This window comes from Chrysemys picta, chromosome 8 (genome assembly GCF_011386835.1).
Source record: "Chrysemys picta bellii isolate R12L10 chromosome 8, ASM1138683v2, whole genome shotgun sequence".
Taxonomy (NCBI): domain Eukaryota; kingdom Metazoa; phylum Chordata; order Testudines; family Emydidae; genus Chrysemys; species Chrysemys picta.
In genome coordinates this window covers 77,055,160-77,075,056 of record NC_088798.1, presented here as the reverse complement: position 1 = coordinate 77,075,056, position 19,897 = coordinate 77,055,160, and the positions used below count along the sequence as shown (strand labels likewise).

Sequence of the window (19,897 nt, the reverse complement as noted above, 5' to 3'; positions counted from 1 at the left end):
GATGCGACGTTATGTCAGCCAGGAACGCCAACTCACATTTCCACTTTTCATCCCGCAGAACTGTGCAGTCTTTCCCCTTACTGTCCATGAACTGGCAGATTTCCTCTCGCAGCTCAAAGTGTCTTTTGAGAACTTTTCCCCGACTTAGCCACCGGACCTCCGTATGATATGGCATATCGCCAAACTCGCTATCTATTTCCCGCAGAAAAGACTGGAATTGGCGGTGATTTAAACCGTGGGCTCTGATAAAGTTGACGGTTTGTGTTACAGTGTTCATCACATGATCCATTTTTAGGACTTTAGCACTCAGCGATTCCTGGTGTATGATGCAGTGATACACTGTCAACTCACCGGCACAGTTCTCCTCCCGCATCTTTGAGCGCATCCTTCCCACCAGTCCATTTTTTTCACCACACATAGCAGGTGCGCCATCTGTTGTAAGTCCAACGAGTTTTTCCCACGGCAGTTTCATGTCGGTTACACTTTGAAATACATTTCCAAAGATGTCTTCTCCTTTCGTTGTCCCGTGCATCGATTTAATGTCCAGTATTTCCTCTGTTACGCACAAATTGGAATCCACACCACGGATAAATATCGCCAGCTGTGCAGTGTCAGTCGCGTCAGTAGTTTCATCCACGGCAAGGGAGTATGCAACAAAATCTTTTGCTCTTTCAGTCAACTGTGTTTTCAAATCAGTCGCCATCTCACAAACCCGATTAGCAACAGTGTTTCTGCTGAGGCTTACATTTGCAAACGCTCGCGTTTTATCTGGACAAAGGACGTCGCACACTTTCATCATACAATTCTTTACGAATTCCCCCTCGGTAAACGGCCGTCCTGATTTGGCGATCTCTTCGGCCACAATGAAACTTGCTTTCACAGCAGCTTCACTTTGTGATTTTGCTTTGGTGAAAAACGTCTGCTGGGATGTCAAATTCTTCTTCAACTCCTCTACCTTTTGTAGCTTCTGTCCTGCGCTCAGGTTTTTGAATTTGTTCTCATGTTTCGTCTCGTAGTGCCGTCTTAGGTTATACTCCTTCATTACAGCGATATTACTCCCGCAAAGGAGACACACTGGTTTACCTGCAATTTCAGTAAACATATACTCATTCTCCCACCGGCTTTGAAAGCCTCGGTTTTCAGAATCAATTTTTCTCTTGGCCATTGTTGGGGTCTAGCTTTGATTTGATATTAGCGTTGTATACATCAACAGACCGCGAACTTGAACCGCGGCTTGCCGTTGGCGGCAATTGCACTGCATCATGGGATTTGTAGTGTGTGTTATTGGGGCGTCATATCACAGGGCCATTAAAAACAGATATATAAAACGATTTCGCGGGCCGGATATAATTGTATGGCGGGCCGGATGTGGCCCGCGGGCCTTGAGTTTGACACATGTGCAATAGAGCATGAGCTGTCCCAGACTGTGGACCTTCAGCAGGAAGCAGTTCAGATCTTTGCAACCAAGAAGGCATGGAAAGTACCACTTTGATTATTCAAACAGATAAAAATGCCAGTGTTTACTATGCAGACAAGAAAAGTTACATTTGTTGTTCAGGCATTTGAAAGTTAAGTGTTACTTAAACTTTTTGAACAAGGCATTTTAAGTTGCTAGTTCTCCTTTATTGGGATAGGTAGCAGAGCAGTACCATGAGAGGAGTAGAGGAAGAAGGCAGAATTGAGATCTTTCAAATTTTAGGCCCTAGCGAGGGGATATGGGGGTGTCATTTGAGCTCCCCGCCTCAGGTACCAAAATGTTGTGGGCCGGCCCTGTAACTTAGACTTAGATGTTTTGCTGGCCTCTGCCTAGGGATGAATTTCCTCCACAGGGCTGCAGTGAAAAATGATTGAGATATCTGTCATTTCTATACAGAGTTTTGAACCTGGACCTAGAAATCTATTGGCATGAGGTTTTATAAAAGTTTATTTTTACAAAATGTAACTGGGGGACCAGGTTTAAGTTCCCAACATTCTTTTAACCTTTTCATTGTCATCCTTATTGCTTCCTTAGTAATAATGCTTTCCATTTCAATTCACCCTGTAATTCAGAAGTCAAAACAAAAATAACCTAGAACTCTACCACAACCAAATATAGATGTAAAAGGTGATTTCCCATAAACTAAACAACAACATACAGTGATAAAGCCCAAGTTTTACATATACACCTCTACCCCGATATAACGCGACCTGATATAACACGAATTCGGATATAATGCGGTAAAGCAGCGCTCCTGGGGGCGGGGCTGCGCACTCCGGCGGATCAAAGCAAGTTCGATATAACACAGTTTCACCTATAACGCAGTAAGATTTTTTGGCTCCCGAGGACAGCGTTATATCGGGGCAGAGGTGTAGTAACATACAGGCTAGTATGTATGTGTAGCACTGCCTTCTACTGGATGAAGTTAGAAATCCTCGCTTCTGTCAGACTTTATACTGCTAAAAGCTAATAGATTGTTCCTTAGTTCAAATGGTAGAACTTTTGGAGAAGGAAATTCTGAATTAGATCCCTGCTCTTGCCATGAAATTCCAAGTCGCCATGGTTGTCAAAGTTCTAGATTACATTAATTTATTACACTTATGTCAGAATTGAGACCTGAACTCCTATGCAATGACTGGTTTTGAAGACAAACTGTCTGATTAGGGCAGTACGTAATGCATTGATTGTTGTGTGTGTATACCAGTGCCCTCTATTGGATGAAATGAGGCATGGTTAAATGTGTGTCTTAGACCTTATATTGCTAACATCCAATGGAGATTCTCCTTTAGCTCAAGTAGTAGCGCCTGTACTTTTGGAGCAGGTGTATCTAAATTCATTGCTGCTTTTAAGTTCTGAGTACCCCTGGTATGCAGCATAGGGACAACTAGAAAGATCTAGGTGGCCACAGAGTTGTTACAATATTATTATTGACTGAGAACAGAGTGTGCTCCTTGTCCTGAGAAACTTTCAATCTAGGTTAGATGCAGACAGACAGAATGGGACAAACATAACAGCTCAAAAAAGAGGAGGTGCAGTTCCGTGGCACAAACCACACTTACAAGGCACCATTAAATTGCTTGATCACGGGATGGTGTCCCAGACAACTCCATTGAAATAACTGCAATCTGCATTCTTAGCAGTGAGCTGGTTTTTCAAACATTTGCCAAACTCTTTAGTGTCTGCATTCCATTTCCAGGCAGCCAGCCTGCTAGCAAAGAGCCAGGATCATCCTCTACCAGGCTCCATCATGGTGATGCAGAGTGACAGATTCAGCTCAAGCATCTGCAGACTTTGGCTGAGAAAAGGCGGTTGGAGCGACAGTATGTTAATAAGTCTGGAGACAAAGCAGTGATGATTAAATCTCAGGTGCTTTGGTTTACCAAGGTCACACAGGCTGAAATCTGATGATGCAGCAGGGACGCAATGCAGCTGTAAGCATTGGAAATCAGGGGCAAAAAATGTCACAAACAGCAATCTGCCATAACAGTGTAGCATTAATGACACTGTAGCCATGGTGACAACTGAATTAGAATGAAAGTTACTAAGTACTTTCCTAACAATTATCTTTGGAGCTGAAATTTTTTATATTTCTTTTTAATTTGGAAAGTCATTTTTAGAGCTGTGGTGTGCGTGAAAAAAGGCTAAACAAAAACTGTTCCATGTTCTTTGAGTTATTGGTGGGGGGGGGGGGGAGGGTTGGGTTTTTTTGGGTCAACAGTTCTTTTCAGATGCTTTTATCTCCTCCTAGTTTTGTCTAACACCCCAAAGAGATTTGATCTAACTTTTGGCCAATGCAGTGCAGAATCTTCAGTAAGGAATGTGTGCTTTACTATAGTAATGTTTTTTTTAAATGGTTAATAGAGTATGAACAAGTGAAAATAGCATGTGCAGACTCTTTTCCTTAGTGATCCAAGTGCCTGCTTCAAGTCCACAGGAGGTGCCAAGAGGGATTTATTTTATTTATTTAGATGCGTAAAAATGCTACTAAAGGTGCTTAGCCATGCACTCTAGGCACAACAAAAATACATCCTAAATGCAGCAAACAATCCCCCTTCTTTCAAACAATTCCCACCCTTACACACACACACCTAATCTCACACACACGTTCACACACCCACTCCTATTTTCAGCTGCCTGGGAAAAGAGATGAGCCTAGCAACGTATCCTGAAGATCATCAGATTTGAGCTATTTCAAACCAAGTTGGAAGCGAATTCCAAAGCTGTGGGGTATTCACAAAGAACACCCGACCAGCAGCCCCTCACATTTTATACCAACAAAGCTCTAGCTCAAACACCTCTGTTGATGTCAGCTGTGGCAGTATAAGCAGCACACCGACTGCTATCCAGACATGCTCAGTTTACAAGTCAAACTGTGGGAGTTTTATTCTAGCTGCCAGACCTGGAAATTCAGCTTGGAATCTGACAGCCAAGCCAGATTCTTTCCTGCTTGCACATCACAACCAGTAACTAAGGACTTACAGGCCAAATTATACCCACAATGACGTGTGTAATGCCATTGACTTCAACAAGTTTGCAAAGGTGTAACTGACTGAGATTCTGCTTATGATGCACAAGATGGAATGAAATTCATCTCTCTCTGTGCTGTGTTCACTCTTAGTTCTGTTAGCCACGTAGAGTCAGTAGATACTTATTTTTGCCACTAAAAATCAGCAGATTTAATCCTTTATACATACCGTGGGCAGAACTGCTGACTAAGGAGATGCCATTTTACAGTTATTTTTCAGAGTACAACTGCACATTCAGAGATAATCTTCTGGATATGAACCAGTACAATATCATCTTAATAATCAAATAGACAGAAACAACTATATGAGATTTGAATTGCTCCTTTCATCTTAATGGGGTGTATAACTCTGGAGTCTAATAATGACAATTGGAATGTCAACATTGTTAGCTCTTTTTCATGCTGATCATTGCTGCAGAAATATCCAGCCACTTTGGGATTGTGGATAAGAAGTGGTGGCTGGAGATTGGGCAGAGAACCATTACTCTTATCACCAACTGACCTCAATGACCTTCTTTCTAAGCACCTTCTTGATTATTCAGTGGAGCTGATCTAAACTCAGAAAACTCCTTCCACAGGAAAGACGTTTTGAAATTTCCTTTCATCCCAAATTAGAACAAAAAAGTCAAAATTGAAATTTTGAAAAAATTTAGTTTCAGAAACATCAAAACATTATATTTTGAGAAAGTCAAAGCGCTGTGTTGCAACTGTATCACAGTAAAGTTTAACACTATTGTCAAAACACAGCGCTTAGGTAACTGTCATAAATTTGGACAAAATCAATATGTTCCCACAAAACATTGATTTTGTCAAATCAGCACATTTTGCATGGAAAATTTTTCAACCAGCTCAATTATCCACTATCATTATTTGTGCCTTCTCCCTGCATAAGTATAAAGGCCCTGTGTTTCTCTCATACACAAAGACATGCAGAGAGGACAAACAAAAACAGAAACAGGGCAAGCAGTGGGGGGGAGGGGGACCAGCAAAACTAGTGAAAGCAAGGGATCCCCAGCTAACCACACAGAAGGACTCACTGTGTACATCTCCAACCTCTCTCCCCACAATGGCTAATCTGGCCTAGTAATCATGCTGCCATTGACTGAAATTGCAAACTGTTTAAGGAAGGAAATGCAGTTTCAAAGCCCTGTCATCTTTGCATAACTTTTACTGGACTTGTTCTGGGCATAGCATACTGGCTAAGAGTCTCCTCCCTCAATACAGGCCTTGCTCCCATCACTCTCCACCCCCAGGCCAGTCAAAGGACTGTGCAGATTGTATTAAATGGGTGACAGACAGTTGTGCGAAATGGTGAGCACCCTACTTAGCCATTTTTCGCCAGTGCATAGCCCACCAGATATTTCTATGGTTTTACCTCCCTCTACATAGCGTGGCAAAGTGACCAAAATGATGGTGAAACTCCATGCAGATACTTCGGAAAGAATGGAACTCATGGCTAGGGCTACCATATGTCCGGATTTCCCCAGACATGTCCAGCTTTTCGATCTATAAATAGCCGTCCGGGGGGGATTTCTAAAAATCTAAAAGTGTCCGGGATTTCCCCCCGATCGGCTATTTATAGATCGAAAAGCGGCGCTGCTCGGCAGCCAAAGCCCCTTTTCGGTTCCCCCCATCCCCTGCAGCCTTAGCACGCCCCAGGCCCCGCAGCTGTCTTCCCCCTCCTCCCGTCCCCTGAACACTCCGCCCCCCCCTGCTCCTCCCCCTCCATTTCCCGCAAATCAGATCTTTGCGGGAAATCTGAAAAGAAGCAGGGGCAGGTGGGCAGCAGCAGGTAAGCTGGGGCGGGGGGATGCGAGGAGCGGGGCTCCGGGGAGGTGCAACGCAGCCCAGTCTGGCCCCGGCCGGCCCCAGTGGCTCCGGGGCACCGGCCCCAGTTCGAGCCGAGCGCGCCGGCCCGGCCCCAGCGGCTCCGGTTCCAGCCAAGCACGCCGGCCCCGACCCCAGCAGCTCGGGCCCCAGGGCGGCCGGCCCGGCACCGGCCGAGCACCTCCAGCCTGGCCTCAAACCCCACGACTCCGGCCAGAGCGCAGCCCGATTCCTGGGCTCTTGTTAAAGCCGGCCCTGGTCGGGGGACAGGGAGTGGGGGGTTGGATGGGTCAGGAGTTTGGGGAGTTGTCAGGGGGGCAGTGGTGTGGAGAGGGGTTGGGACAGACAGGGAGCAGGGGGGGTTAAATGGGTCGGGGGTTCTGGGGGGGCTGTCAGGGGGGCAGGGGTGTGGAGAGGGGTCGAGGCAGACAGGGAGCAGAGGGGGTGGGATGGGTCAGGAGTTCTGGGGGTCCTGTCAGTGGGCAGGGAGCAGTTGGACAGGGCATGGGAGTCCCCGGGGTCTGTCTGGGGGTGGGGGTGTGGATAAGGGTCAGGGGACAGGTGGGGTCCTAGGGGGGCAGTTAGTGGCAGGGGTCCCAGAAGGGGGAAGTCAGGGGCAGGGGTCCCAGAAGGGGGCAGTCAGGGGACAAGGAGCAGGGTGGAGTTGGGGGTTCTGAGGGGGGCAGTCAGGGGGTGGGAGGGAGTGATTGGGGCGGGGCTAGAGCGGGGCTCCTCCCCCCCCCCCCCGTGTCCTCTTTTTTGACTGTGCAAATATGGTAACCCTATTCATGGCTAGAGAATGGGAACTTGTCATTCCTAAGTGACACAGCTACTTTATCTGCAAATTCACCTCTGTTTTGTTATATCAATCCTCATTAGTGTATGTGAACACTGATATTAAGTGGTTCATCCATGCAATTTTAAGTGGCTTTCATGGCGCAGGAAATTTAGGATTCTAGAAGGATCTAAAACTCTTTTGCAGAGAATAGAAATGCAGTTAAGCTTAATCTGGGAGCATCTCATGGAAATTCAGTGGATGCCTTTCTTTGAAAATCCCAGCCTAATTATTTCACCCTCTAAAATATAGACCCTATGATTTGTATTTAGGCTTGGAAGGATTAGATCTTTATTGGTAAATGGCGATAAACATTGATGACTCTGTCCACACGCAAACCAATGAAAAAAATATTTCCATCAATAAAAATCAAAATTTACAGATAAGCAAAGAAAGAAAAATGCTGCTTGAGAACTGAGAGTTTGATTTAAGCATATTTACTTTGTATATTTTCACATGACGTTGAGAATTTGTATTTTCACAGGTATAAACCATATCTTTTTGAATCTCAGTGAGGACTGCCATTAAATTATCTCTCTACCCTCAGAATTTCCCCCACTGTGAAAATTTAAATTGATAAAAAATCAGAAAAAACAGAAAAATATAGATATTATCCATCAAAATTATACAAAAACAAATACTGAATTCTGCCCACGCTATTTGTATTGCATTCATTGCTGATTGGATGCCAAATGGGCAGTAACAAGTTACCACACTAGAATAGTAAATGAGCCTGTTTAGAAAAAGAATTGTTTAACCATATAGCTGGTGAAAGGATGATATCATAAATGTTATTGGAACAGCAGAGACAAGTGCACTCTGAGGATCAAAATGTTTATTTCCACCTTAGGGGAAAATATGTTTTATCTGAAATGTGATGGTGCTGATGGATTTTTAAAGCACTGAAAAAATGAACAGATTTTTAATAACTCTTCTTACTGGTGCCTAATAATAGACACAGTAACTCCAGCCAGACACTAAGGGATAAACAACCGTTCCTCATACAGATCTCATATGACATAAGATAACTAGATTAAGAGACAGATTACTGTGAGTGAGGAGGAATCAAAAGAACATTGGACTTAACTAGGATAAATCTGCAAAGCCCAAGCCTGGCAGAAAATGAATCGTGACCAGTTGTCTGACATTTTCCTTATCTTTACAAGGCAGAACTGAAATTATATAAAATACAGGATAGTGCACACAATAGCCAAGGCAATAGTGCTTGCTAGTTCCAACTGTGACACATTATCTGATGTCTAATGGAGCTCCTGCAGGTTAACTGATCCCTCTCTGACAAGGAATCTCCACATAGAAGAGTTTACAGCACAGAGCTAGGATTTCTGGAATGGAGAAGAGACTGTTGGTGAAAGATGCAAAACAGCAAAACAAAAGCTCTTTTGTGATAAAGTACTTGCTGCTTCATCTTGAATAGGGGTCACAGAAGGCCTGGATAAGTGGAACCAGTGCCTGTTGTGCTGTGAGATAGCTTCAGCCATCAAGAGATCATACATGAGTATAATGTCCCCCTTGCAGGCCAGAGGGTAGGAGGGGGAGGGGAGGTGTCTCCCGACAAAAGCATGGGGGGATTTGGGAAGTGGGGGAGAGGCAAGGGTATAGCCAATGAGTTTATGACTATGTGGGATCCACTAGTCACATTATGTATAGAGACCTACCAAATTTACAGCTGAGAAAAACGCATCACAGATTGTGAAATCTGGCTTTTGTAGGGAAGGGGAGCTTGTACCGTGCGCCAGGCTCCAGCTGCTAATCCGGCCAGACTGGGAAGGGATGGGACTTCCTCTTCCCCTGAAGGGGCCATTGCTGTAGCTGGGTCAGACCTACCTCTGAAGACAGTGCACCCGTGGAGCTTCTTGTAGCTGGGGGAGGTTCCCAGAGGTAGGTCTGACTCAGCCCAGGAGTGGCCATGGAGGGGAAGAGGAAGTCCTGTCCTTCCCCAGCCCCGCTGGGACTAGCAGCTGTTGCCCGGCACATGGTAGAAGCCCATGGCTGGGATGCCCCCAGCCCTGCCCATCCCCAGCTCTGGGCCCAGTGTTAAAGGGGCCTTTGGTTGGTTGTGGGGGGGAGGGAACCACGGCACTCCCAACCATAGGGTCCTGGGTGGTCGCCTACCCAAAAGGCCAGCCCTGCCCATCCCCCAAAAGTGACGACACCCCACCCCCCCATACCCTGCAACTCTTACTTCTGCGCTGCTGCTTGTGGCAGCGCTGGCTACAGAGCTGGGTGCCAGGCCAGCAGCCGCTGCTCTCCCCAGGCAGGGCAAAAGTAAGGGTGGCAATCCCATGACTCCCTTTTGGGTCAGGACCCCCCCGCCATTAAATTTCAAATGTAAATATCTAAAACGGTGAAATTGACTATTTTTAAAATCCTATAACTGAAATTGACCAAAGTGGACCATGAATTTGGTAGGGTCCTAATTATGTGTGTAATCAGCATGTAAATGATGTTACGTCACTCAGGATTCTGCCTGCTTGTTAGGAGAAAGGAGTCTATCTCCCCAGCCCCTGTGGTCCTGGACACAAAGTCCTTTTATCCTTGCTTTGCTCATTTGACCAAGATATGGGCATGACATACCTGGAAAGGGAATGGGAACGATTTGTTGGAAGCTAGTAATTAAATGACCCTGCGTATATGGATTTGTATATCTTACCTGTTGCCAGAAAAGAGCAGGCCCCTCCACAAAGCACTTGTTCTTTTTGGTAGGCACTCCTCTAGTGCAGTTTGTATGGTCTTGCTGTGCAAACAGGGAGCCCAATCTTCAGCTGGCATAAATCAGCATAGTTCCATTGAGGCCAATGAACGTCAGAATGTTGAATGGTACTAAATCCTTCATATTGCAGCACTGGCAATTCATCCCTCTAACTCCACACACTACCACTTAACATCTGTGTAGCTGGTGGACAAGACATCCTGCCAGATGTAATAAGATGTCTATGTGACCCACCTCTTGAGAGAGGCTCCACTGACTGATTGGAAGAATATATGCCAAGTTCCCCTGCACTAGGCATATCCACCTTACAAAGCAAAACAGTAACAGTTCATGGGAGTAGCTCGGATGCCAGGTGAAAAAGGACACAAGAAAAACAAATGCAATTTAGCATGTGAAGTCTCATTAGAGCACCAGGAGAATGATGGATTAAACCAACTGTGGATCTTCATAAGAGAAAGAAAAACCACTGGCCTATTTTTTTTTTTTGCCCTGGATTTGCTCACATGCTCCTCTCAGACCCCTGCAGTGTTCAACCAAACCCATTAAACCTCTCTTCTGTCGCAACAAATGCAAGCTGGATTGCATCAAGTCTTTTTCCAATGCCCACGGAGAAAAATAAATCCAAGGCAGTTTGAGACATCAGATCCCCACTGCCCCTTTTGGCATGCAACCACAGGTCTCACCTTCAAACAGATGGAAACTTTGGAAATGAATGCCAGTTCTTTTAGCAGACTTGAGTGTACTTTTACATATTTATAGCATCTCTTTAATTTCCATAATAACCTGGATTATGAAGGAGATTAAAGACTGTACTGGCTGGTGTAGGGAGGAGGGTTTGGATTCCCGAATCATTGGAAGGGATTCAGTGCCTGTTTGAATTACACAATCTGCACTTGAACTGGAGAGGTACTGGTCTCCTAATTAAAATATTGGGCCACATTCTCTGCCCTTCTCTGTCCCCTTTGTGTTACTCTAGAGATGTAAAGAGTCAGATTGTTTTTATCTCCCCTGCTCAGGATTTCTCCAGTGTGGGGTAGGAACAGGGAGTTCCCAGCAGGTGTAGAGCTGGCACTCAGCTCCTATACTACCCCTCCTTTTGGTCCCAACATAGGGGATGAAGTGGATCTGTGGCCACAGCATTGTGCTTCCCAGCTGGAGGATGGTCATGGAGGATCATTGCCAGTTAAAATAATTTAGAGCAGCCCCAGTGCTGCTCCAAATTTTGCTGAGGCTGGTGCAGAAATGGCCAGAATGTCAGGTAGCCATAATTGGCTAACGCCCCCCCACCACACACATACTCATCCCTCTGCTGCACCAAACTGTCACAACAGAGAATCTGGGCTTTTATTACATTGGCTATGGCTGCACTTCTAGCTGGGAGTGTAATTCCCTACATGGCTCTCTACACTCCCAAGCGGTGCCTCCCATATCTACACTGCTATTTTTTAGCAGTGTAGCATCTTGCTGCCTCCCTATTGCCACAGCCTTTCCTCACGACAGCAAAGGGGTCAGCCGAAGCCTTTCTCTGGTGAGTGTCCCTGCCGTATGCAGCTACAAATGTGGATGCAGCTACAAATGTGGATGCAGCCTGCCTTTCACTGCAGCATGTAGTTACACGTGTAGTGCCTGTACTCTACATGTCCCCATAAGTGTAGACACAGCCCTAGTGAGTTTCAGTAACATCACCTTACATATCGCCTCTAAATTTGATCCACTAAATGGAGATGAGCCAGGTCTAATAAACAAGGCAGAAGCTGAAGATCAGTAAGGATCAGATTATATCAGGATTGAAATGTAAAGGAGGGTCTGCAGAAAGGTCAGTCACACACATTGGACTTAAAGAAAGCAGATGTTTAAGGAATGCAAAGTGAGCTACAGAAAATTGGATGGAATTTCATGCCTGCAAGAAACATGAAGTGCAGAAGAGGGAAGTGTTTACGATCCAGCTGGGGAAGATGAAATCAAAATCCAACCCAGTCAAACAAAACAAAAACCTAACAAGGGACTAGAGGCTTAAGTGGCCAAGTAGGGAGGTAAAGACCAGCATGGAAGAGACAGAGGGCATTTCAACATATGATGAAGCTGGGCGAGTTACAAAGAGACATCATGATAGCCAAACAATTGAGGAAATACATTATGCCCAATTCACCCTGGTGCAACTGTATGGATTTTAGTGGAGTCATGCCAGGAATGAATTTAGCCCTTAATGTTAAACAAGCTCTTGTTTAACATGGCTGCTACTCTGAAAGCTCTTGTCTGAGTGTTTCCCATTTTCATTTATTTCTCAGAGCTCTAGGCATTTGCATAACTTAGAAAATATCTAGTCACGAAAGGGTCAGATTTACAAAGGGATTTAGGTGCCTGAAGATGCAGCAAGGCATCTAGTGAGATTTAGAGAAGTGTCCAAGTCCCATAGATATCAATGGGAGTAAAGCACCTGCTTAGGTGCTTTTGAGTATCACACTAGGTACCGATCTGCATCTTTAGGCATCTAGATGTCCTTGAAAATCTGGCCCAAAGGGCATAAAAACATACAAAGCCCCAACCCACTGAGCTAAGCCACAGAATATAGAAACAATCAATTATCTTCTCCCTCTACATCTCAACACCAAGTCCTCTCCCCTTTCCTCAAAAGCCAGAGGAAACAGATGGGCTCTACAGTGCGTCCTGAATGGTGAGAGTTTCAGGTTTATTTGGAATTAAGCCAAGAATGAGTTCCAAAGTCCCGGGCCTTATGTAGAAAATACCTAGCTGCAGCCATCTCCCTGTTAGAGGCACCTCTGCTGAGGCCAATATCAATCATAGGGAGAGGGGACCTCCCACGTAGATAGGACACTAAGCATTTAAGACCCATAAACAGAACTCCACCAGGAAATCAACTGGCAGACAGTGCTCATGGAGATGCTACACTTCACAAGCAAGCAGCCATGTTAGTCCAAGTCTCTGAAGTCTTAAGGTGTAGCCCCATGTAGAGCACATCAGGTTCAGATAAGACATGCATGGATGTCATGGGCATACGAAAGGCACCACAATCCATGGCTTCTCACTACAACTCCCAACCTAGGAGCCTGCAGTGCCCTCAGACAATAATAAAACTTGGCCCTTCCATAGCAGTTTTCACCCAGGGACGTGAAAGTGCTGAACAAACATTAATTAAGCCTCAACACCCTGAGAAGGAGATGAGCCTTATCCTTCTTGTGCAGATGGAAACATTGAGGCAGAGTGGTTAAATAACTTTCCCAAGTCAACACAGCAAGTCAGTAGTAGAGCTGGAAGTAGAAGAGGAGGTTACTCACCTGTGCAGTAACTGACGTTCTTTGAGATGGGTGTCCCATCTCACTCCAGGTGCTGGTGCATCCCTGCGCCTTCGTTCAGAGATTTGTACAGAAGTACCCACACGGGCCACATGCACACAGTGCCTGCCTCATGCACTGCTGGTGCCTTAACAGCGTGTGTGCGGCCGTGATTCCTTAGTTCCTTCTCTACAATGGAGACACTCCAAACTCTGAAGTAGAGGGGAGAAGGGTGGGTAGTGGACAGGTAAGTAACCTCGGAGAGAGAGAGAGATGTCCCTGTGGGTACTCCACTCCAGGTGACTGACAAGCAGTATCACTACGATGGCAGGGACTTCGAATCTGGTAAGAAAGCCGTGGACAGCACAGTTCTGGCCATTCGAGTGTCAGTCAAGGGTCCCTGAGTAAGGGCGTAGTGTTTGGCAAAGGTGTGCTCTGAAGCCCAGAGGTGGCAGCCTTGCAGATATCTATGAGGGGAATGTTACATAGGAATACAACAGACATTGACACAGATCTGGTAGAGTGTGCCTTAATAGAAGTTGGAGGATGTATCTTCTTTAATTGGTAGCATAAACAGATGCAGTCTGATATCCAGTTGGATATTCTCTGGGTGGATATCGATTTGCCCTTAGATCTCTCTGCAATTAAAATAAAAAGTTTAGGGGAAGCCCTGAATGGCCTAGTCCTAGCCAAATAAAAAAGACAATACTCTGCGCACATCAAGTGTGTGCATTGCTGTTTCAAAAGAGTTTGCATGCAGTTTAGGAAAGAAGATTGGTAGATGGATAGGTTCATTACGGCAGAAGGATGAATGTACCTTTGGGAGAAATTTGGAATGCGTTCAGAGTGTGCCTTTATCCTTAAAAAAAGATAGTGTAGGGTGGGTCAGCCATGAGAATTCCAAGTTGTCCTACACATCTGGCAGATTTAATTACCACTAAGAATGCAGCTTTCAGAGATAGGTGTAGTTGACAGCAGGATGCTAGTGGTTCAAATGGCTATTGTGTCAAACATGTGAGGACCAAGTGGAGGTCCCAGGGTTGAGTAGGTAGTCTGATGTCCGGGTACAGGGTCTGGATGCCTTTGAAGAATCTTTTTGTGATAGTGTGGGTGAAGATACTGGTGTCACTGATCTTGTGGTGAAATGCTGTGATTACTGCCAGATGTACCTTTATGGTACTGAAGGAGAGCCCAGATTGTTTGAGCTCCAGAAGGTAGTCCAGTATGACTGGAAGAGGTGAGGAAGTAGGAGCGGATTGCCTGGCAGAATACCACGCTATGAACCCAGACCATTTATGGATATAGGTGATGCGTGTAGATTGTGTCCTACTATGTAATAGTACAGTTTGCACCTGCTCGGAGCAGCCTAGTTCTTCGTAGGAGAACCATTGAGGAGCCATGATCTGAGGTGGAGCATTCCTATGTTTGGGTGGTGTAGATGGCCCCTGCATTGGGACAATAAGTTCAGAAGCGGGGGGAAGGGAGATTGGTGGACAAGTGGACATTGCGTTAGAAGTGGGTACCACAGCTGTCTGGGCCATGTAGGGGCTATCAATATGATCCTGGCCCTCTCTGTCCATATCTTTAATACTACGTTGGTATTGGTGGGAATGCGTATAGTAGGTTGTCATTCCATCTGATCGTAAACACATCACCCATGGAATGTTTCCCCAGACCCACTCTGGAGCAGAATTGGAGGCATTTCTTGTTGGTCACGGTTGCAAAGAGATCCAGTTGTGGATAACCCCAGGTTTTGAAGATGTTGTGTAGGATGGTGTTGTTTATTTCCCATTCATGGTTGAGTGGGAAGGATCAGCTGAGCTTGTCCGCTGTGGTGTTTTGTGCACCGGGCAGGTACAAAGCGGAGATATCAATATTGTGTTGGAGGCACCAATTCCAAAGTTTCATAGCCTCGGTGCAAAGTGAATGGGATCGGGCTCCCCCTTGCCTGTTTTATATAAAACATAGAAGCAGTGTTGTTGGTCATGATCCTGATCTTTTGGTTCCTGATGAGTGGGAGAAAGTGGAAGCAGGTGTTGCGGACCACTCAGAACTCTAGAAGATTTATATGTAGTGAGATCTCTGTAGAAGATCATAGTTCTTAAGCGGTATGGTGTCCCATGTGTGCCCCCCAACCAATGAGTGATGCATCTGTAGTGATTATAATTGAAGGGGATTCCTGTAAAAATGGGACCCCAGAACAGAGGTTGTATGGTCGAGTCCACCATATGAGTGAGTCCTTGATATTGGTAGGCATGGTGAGAAGCTTGTGTAGTCTGTGTACATTTGGTTTGTAGACTGTGGCTAGCCAACCATGCAGGCATCGCAAGTACAGGCATGCGTTCTTGACCACAAAAGTGGATGTGGCCATGTGGCCTAGAAGTTGTAGGCAGTCATGAGCTGTGACCTGTGGGCTGTTCTGTAGTTTGGCAACCAGATTGTTTATGGTGATGAATTTGTCAATTGGAAGAGATGCGAGGCCAGTTGTGGAGTCGAGGTGTGCACCTATGAACTCCAGATGTAGAGTAGGGTTTAATGTGGATTTGTTTGTGTTTATTTGCAGGCCACCACCCTGAAGGCAGTCAATGGTCATGTGTGTGGATCGGATGGCTTCCTCACGAGTTTGCAATTTGAGGAGGCAATTGTTCAGGTAAGGGAAGATTATTATTTCTTTTTTCCTGAGATGTGTGGTAACCACCACGAGGATCTTGGAGAAGACACAGGGTGCTGTTGAGAGGCCAAAGGGTAGAACCCTGTATTGGTAGTGGTTTGTTCCCAGAACAAATCTAAGAAAACGTCTGTGGGCAGGGTGTATAGTTACGTGAAAATAAGCATCCTGCAGGTCGAGAGCTGAAAACCAATCTCCCTGCTCCAGCGCTGGAATAATGGTCATTAGGATAACTATTTTGAATTTTTGCTTTTTGATGAACTTGTTGAGTTGCCTGAGGTCGAGAATGGGTCGCCATCCCCCACTTTCCTTTCCGTAAAAAAATAATGGGAGTAAAAACACTTTCCCCTCTGCTGATTGGGTACCCACTCCACTGCTCCTATTTGCAGAAGAAGTTGTACCTCTTGGTGGAGCAAGTATTCATGAGAGGGGTCCCTGAAGAGGGACGGGGAGGGGAGGTGGGTGGGGGGGTATGGACACAAAAGGGATGGTATAGTCTCTAGGGCCCATCTGTCTGTAGTGATGGCTCGCCAATTGTTATAAAATGGGAGCAAACGGTGACCAAAGGGTTGAGTAATTAGTGTGAGTGCAGGAGTGGGTGGGAGGTCTTCTATGTCCTCGACCAGGGCTTCAAATCTGTTTGTTAGGTGGAGGAGTTTGGGATGCTGCTGATTGTGGGGGGAGGCGGCGTTGAGGCCTAGGTCTCTGGCATTGATGCTGTTGCTGATCGTATGGCCATTGTTCTTGTTGTTGTTGTGTGTATGCCGGGTATCGCAGGCATTGGTAAGGCTGATACCTATATTATCTCTTTCTAGAGGCTGGTGTATGGATGCCTAGTGATCTCAGCATAGCCCTGGAATCCTTCATGGTGTGCAGAACCTCATTCGTCTTTGCTGCAAATAATTTCTCATCATCGAAGGGGAGATCCTCCACGGTGTTCTGTATCTCACGTGGGAAAGACGAAGAGTTGAACCATGAAGCCCAATGCATAACAACAGCTGTAGCGGTGGACCTGGCTGCGGTGTCCGCAGCATGAAGGGCAGCCTGGAGTAACGTGCGGGAAATTATTTGTCCTTCAGAGACCACTGCCTTAAATTGCGGTCTCTTTTCTTCTGGAATAGTTAATAAATTCCATTAATTGCCCGTAATTTCTATGGTCATATTTGGCTAGGAGGGTGGCAAACTATGCCACACCAAATTGCAGTGTGGAAGTTGCATAAACCTTGCAGCCAAATAAATCCATTCTTTCACTGTCCCTGTCAGGAGTAGTAGACCGGAAATGCTGCTGCTTGTTTCTTTGGTTTGCCGCTTCCACTACCAGTGAGTTTGGTGCTGGATGTGTGAAAAGAAATGCTGAGCCCTTGGAGGGAACATAGTATTGCTGATCTGCCCTCTTGCAGGTCGGGGGTATAGTGGCTGGAGTTTGCCAGATATTCTTGGCCGGGTCCATGACAGCTCCATTGATTGGGAGGGCAATCTTGGAGGAGGCCGCAGGTTGCAAGATGTCTGTCACTTCATGTTGAGTCTCTGACACCTCCTCCATAGTGATCTTGAGTTCACTAGCCACCCTTTTAAATAGGTCTTAAGAAGGGGTAAAAGAAAATAAAACTTGTCTGACTAAAATACTATACTAACTGTACTAACAAATGAAGTATGCGAAAGCTAAAAAATGTTGAGCAGGACTGCTGAGCTCCATCTCAGGCCGGGGCAGTAGAGAAGGAACTGAGGAGTCACGGCCATGCACGTGCTGTTAAGGCACCAGCAGCGCGTGCACAGCCCGTGCGGGTACTGCTGTACAAATCTGAGCGAAGATGTGGGGACGCACCAGCACCTGGGAGTGGAGCACCCACAGAGACATCTCTCGAAGAAGAATCCAGGATTCATGACTTTTGACTAAAGTTGGTTGAGAATTTTCTGTCTGAATGATTTTCTGTCAGAAAAATGCAGTTTCTGCAAACTTTTGATGAAATATTTTGATTTTTCTTTTGGGCAAATTAAAAATAAATATTTTGTTTTGTGGCAATTTGAACCAAATCAGAATATTTTGTTCTCTGAAACTGACCCAAAAGGTTTAGTTTCTAATCTATTTTCCTATAAGCACATTGCCTTATGGGAGTTGTAGTTAAGGCCCTCATTCTCTAACCAAGCTGCTTGGTGCATCATGGGAGATGTAGTCCAGCCAGGGAGCCTGACCCTTAGGGAGAATCAGAATCTTGAACTATACTCCATAGGCATCGACTCCGTGGGTGCTCCAGGGCATGCTTGCGGTTCGGGGTGGAATTAGGTGGGAGGAGGCAGGCAGGGTTGGAGCAGGGACAAGAAGAGGCAGGCGGCGGGGGGGAGGCTTGGGAGAAGGGGTGGTGTGGGGGCAGGGCCTGGGGCAGAGCAGGGTGTTGAGCACCCCCCAGCCCGGAGGAAACCGGCACCTGTTATACTCCCATGAGACAATGCACCACAATGGGAAAATGCTGCTTTTAACGTTGAACAGACTTAAAATAAAGAATCTTGGCTCAGTTCAACAAACTGAAATGAAACATTTAAATTTCAGAAATGTCTAAACGTTTCATTTTGTTTTGAGCAAAATGAAATATTTTGGAATTTCTGTTTTATGTAAAATTTCAATGTTTCATCCCAATTTGGGACAAAAACCAAATGCTAGAATTTCCACCAGGACAAAAATTATGAATTTTGCTCCACTTTGCTGACCCATACTTTAACCCACTAGGCCACTCACCCTGCATTTATTTCACAATTGTTTCCATTCCAGGTTTTACCCACTTATTGATGACCAACTGATCATGGAATTTGATAGCCTATTTTGACTTGATCTTAATTTCCTTCTGTATTATTTCTTCCATCCATGAAATGAGTTTTATTATGTATATTTTTGTTTTTAACCCCCACCAAGCCCCTGTGTGAAAAGAAGCAGATGATTTCATTTTATCATTCTTTCTCTCTCTAGTCAGTAAATTAGCTTGGACATTTCCTGAGCACCTCCAGGTGAAGTACCACTCGGGTTTGCCATCAGCAACCAACAAGAGAAGAGGGGCAAGCAATGAGCAGGAGTTGCTGCTGAGCACTACTCCCTCTCATGCTGCTAATTGTGGTTACTAGAGACAGACAGCTGTGCTAGGAGCTGTGTGGGGCAGCTGCAGGAACAGGCAGAGGGAGGGATGGGCAGGGAGTGGAGTTTGCTCACTGTAAGGGGGTCTGGGGAGAAAAGAGAGCACGGGAGGGAGAAAACTGGAGGGAGCTGGGAAGGTCGGCAGGACAAAGGGATGTCCGGATGGTAAACCTTGGTCATGCTAAGGCAGAGGCATGGCCATGGCCCACCCACTTAGCATCCAGGCCCACCCAAAGTTGGGGCAGAGCCTCCCAATCCACTGGCTGGGGACTCCTGATCCTAGCTCAGTGTCCAGCTGTGTCCCTCTCCTGCTGGTCCCGTGTGCTGATGCCATGGTCTCCCGCCCCAGCTAGGGGTGTGGCTCAGGGGAGTGGGTCTGGTTCCGGGTCCATAGCGGATTAGCCACTGGCCCTGGGCCAACGGGGTCACCCCGATCCGCTCCTCCTGCCCGGCGCTCCTGCCAGGGAGCGGGTCAGGGCATGGGAAGAACACTGGGCAGGTGGAGTGGGGCAAGCCCTGTGCCTCAATCATGCTCCCTAGCAGGAGCGCCAGGTGGGGGAAGCGGGGCAAGCCCCCATGCCTGGACCTCACTTCCCCAGCAGAAGGGGGGCTGCGGAAGGGACCCCCAGTTGTCATAGCCCAGCCAGGTCTCCACAAAACCTATTTTGCATCTGTCATTGCCCGCCCACCTGAAAGCTAGGACCACCCAGTTTTCCTGTTGTAGCTATGCCACTATGCTAAGGAGATGTTTGTTTCTTTGTTCTTGGGGGGGGGGGGGGGGTTACACTTATTTGAATCTGACTATGCTTCAAATTGTCAAGGTCAGAAAAGTCCAATGGCCAGACACTTGAGGCAGCATTCAGCCCCTCCCTCCCTCTCCCCCGCCCCCAGAGAATCAAGGGCCTGCTACCATCACC

The 19,897-nt window shown here is 46.2% G+C and overlaps 1 long non-coding RNA gene across 1 annotated transcript in view; it reads left to right on the top strand.

The window, feature by feature from the left end:
* Positions 1–17,879, top strand: part of LOC103307590 (uncharacterized) — a 29,984-nt gene extending 12,105 nt beyond the window's left edge. Inside the window, exons 2-3 of the long non-coding RNA XR_510180.4 lie at positions 15,752–15,838; positions 16,672–17,879. This is a non-coding gene — a long non-coding RNA (uncharacterized LOC103307590). The remainder of the gene's footprint in view (positions 1–15,751; positions 15,839–16,671) is intronic.
* Positions 17,880–19,897: the final 2,018 nt, after the last annotated feature.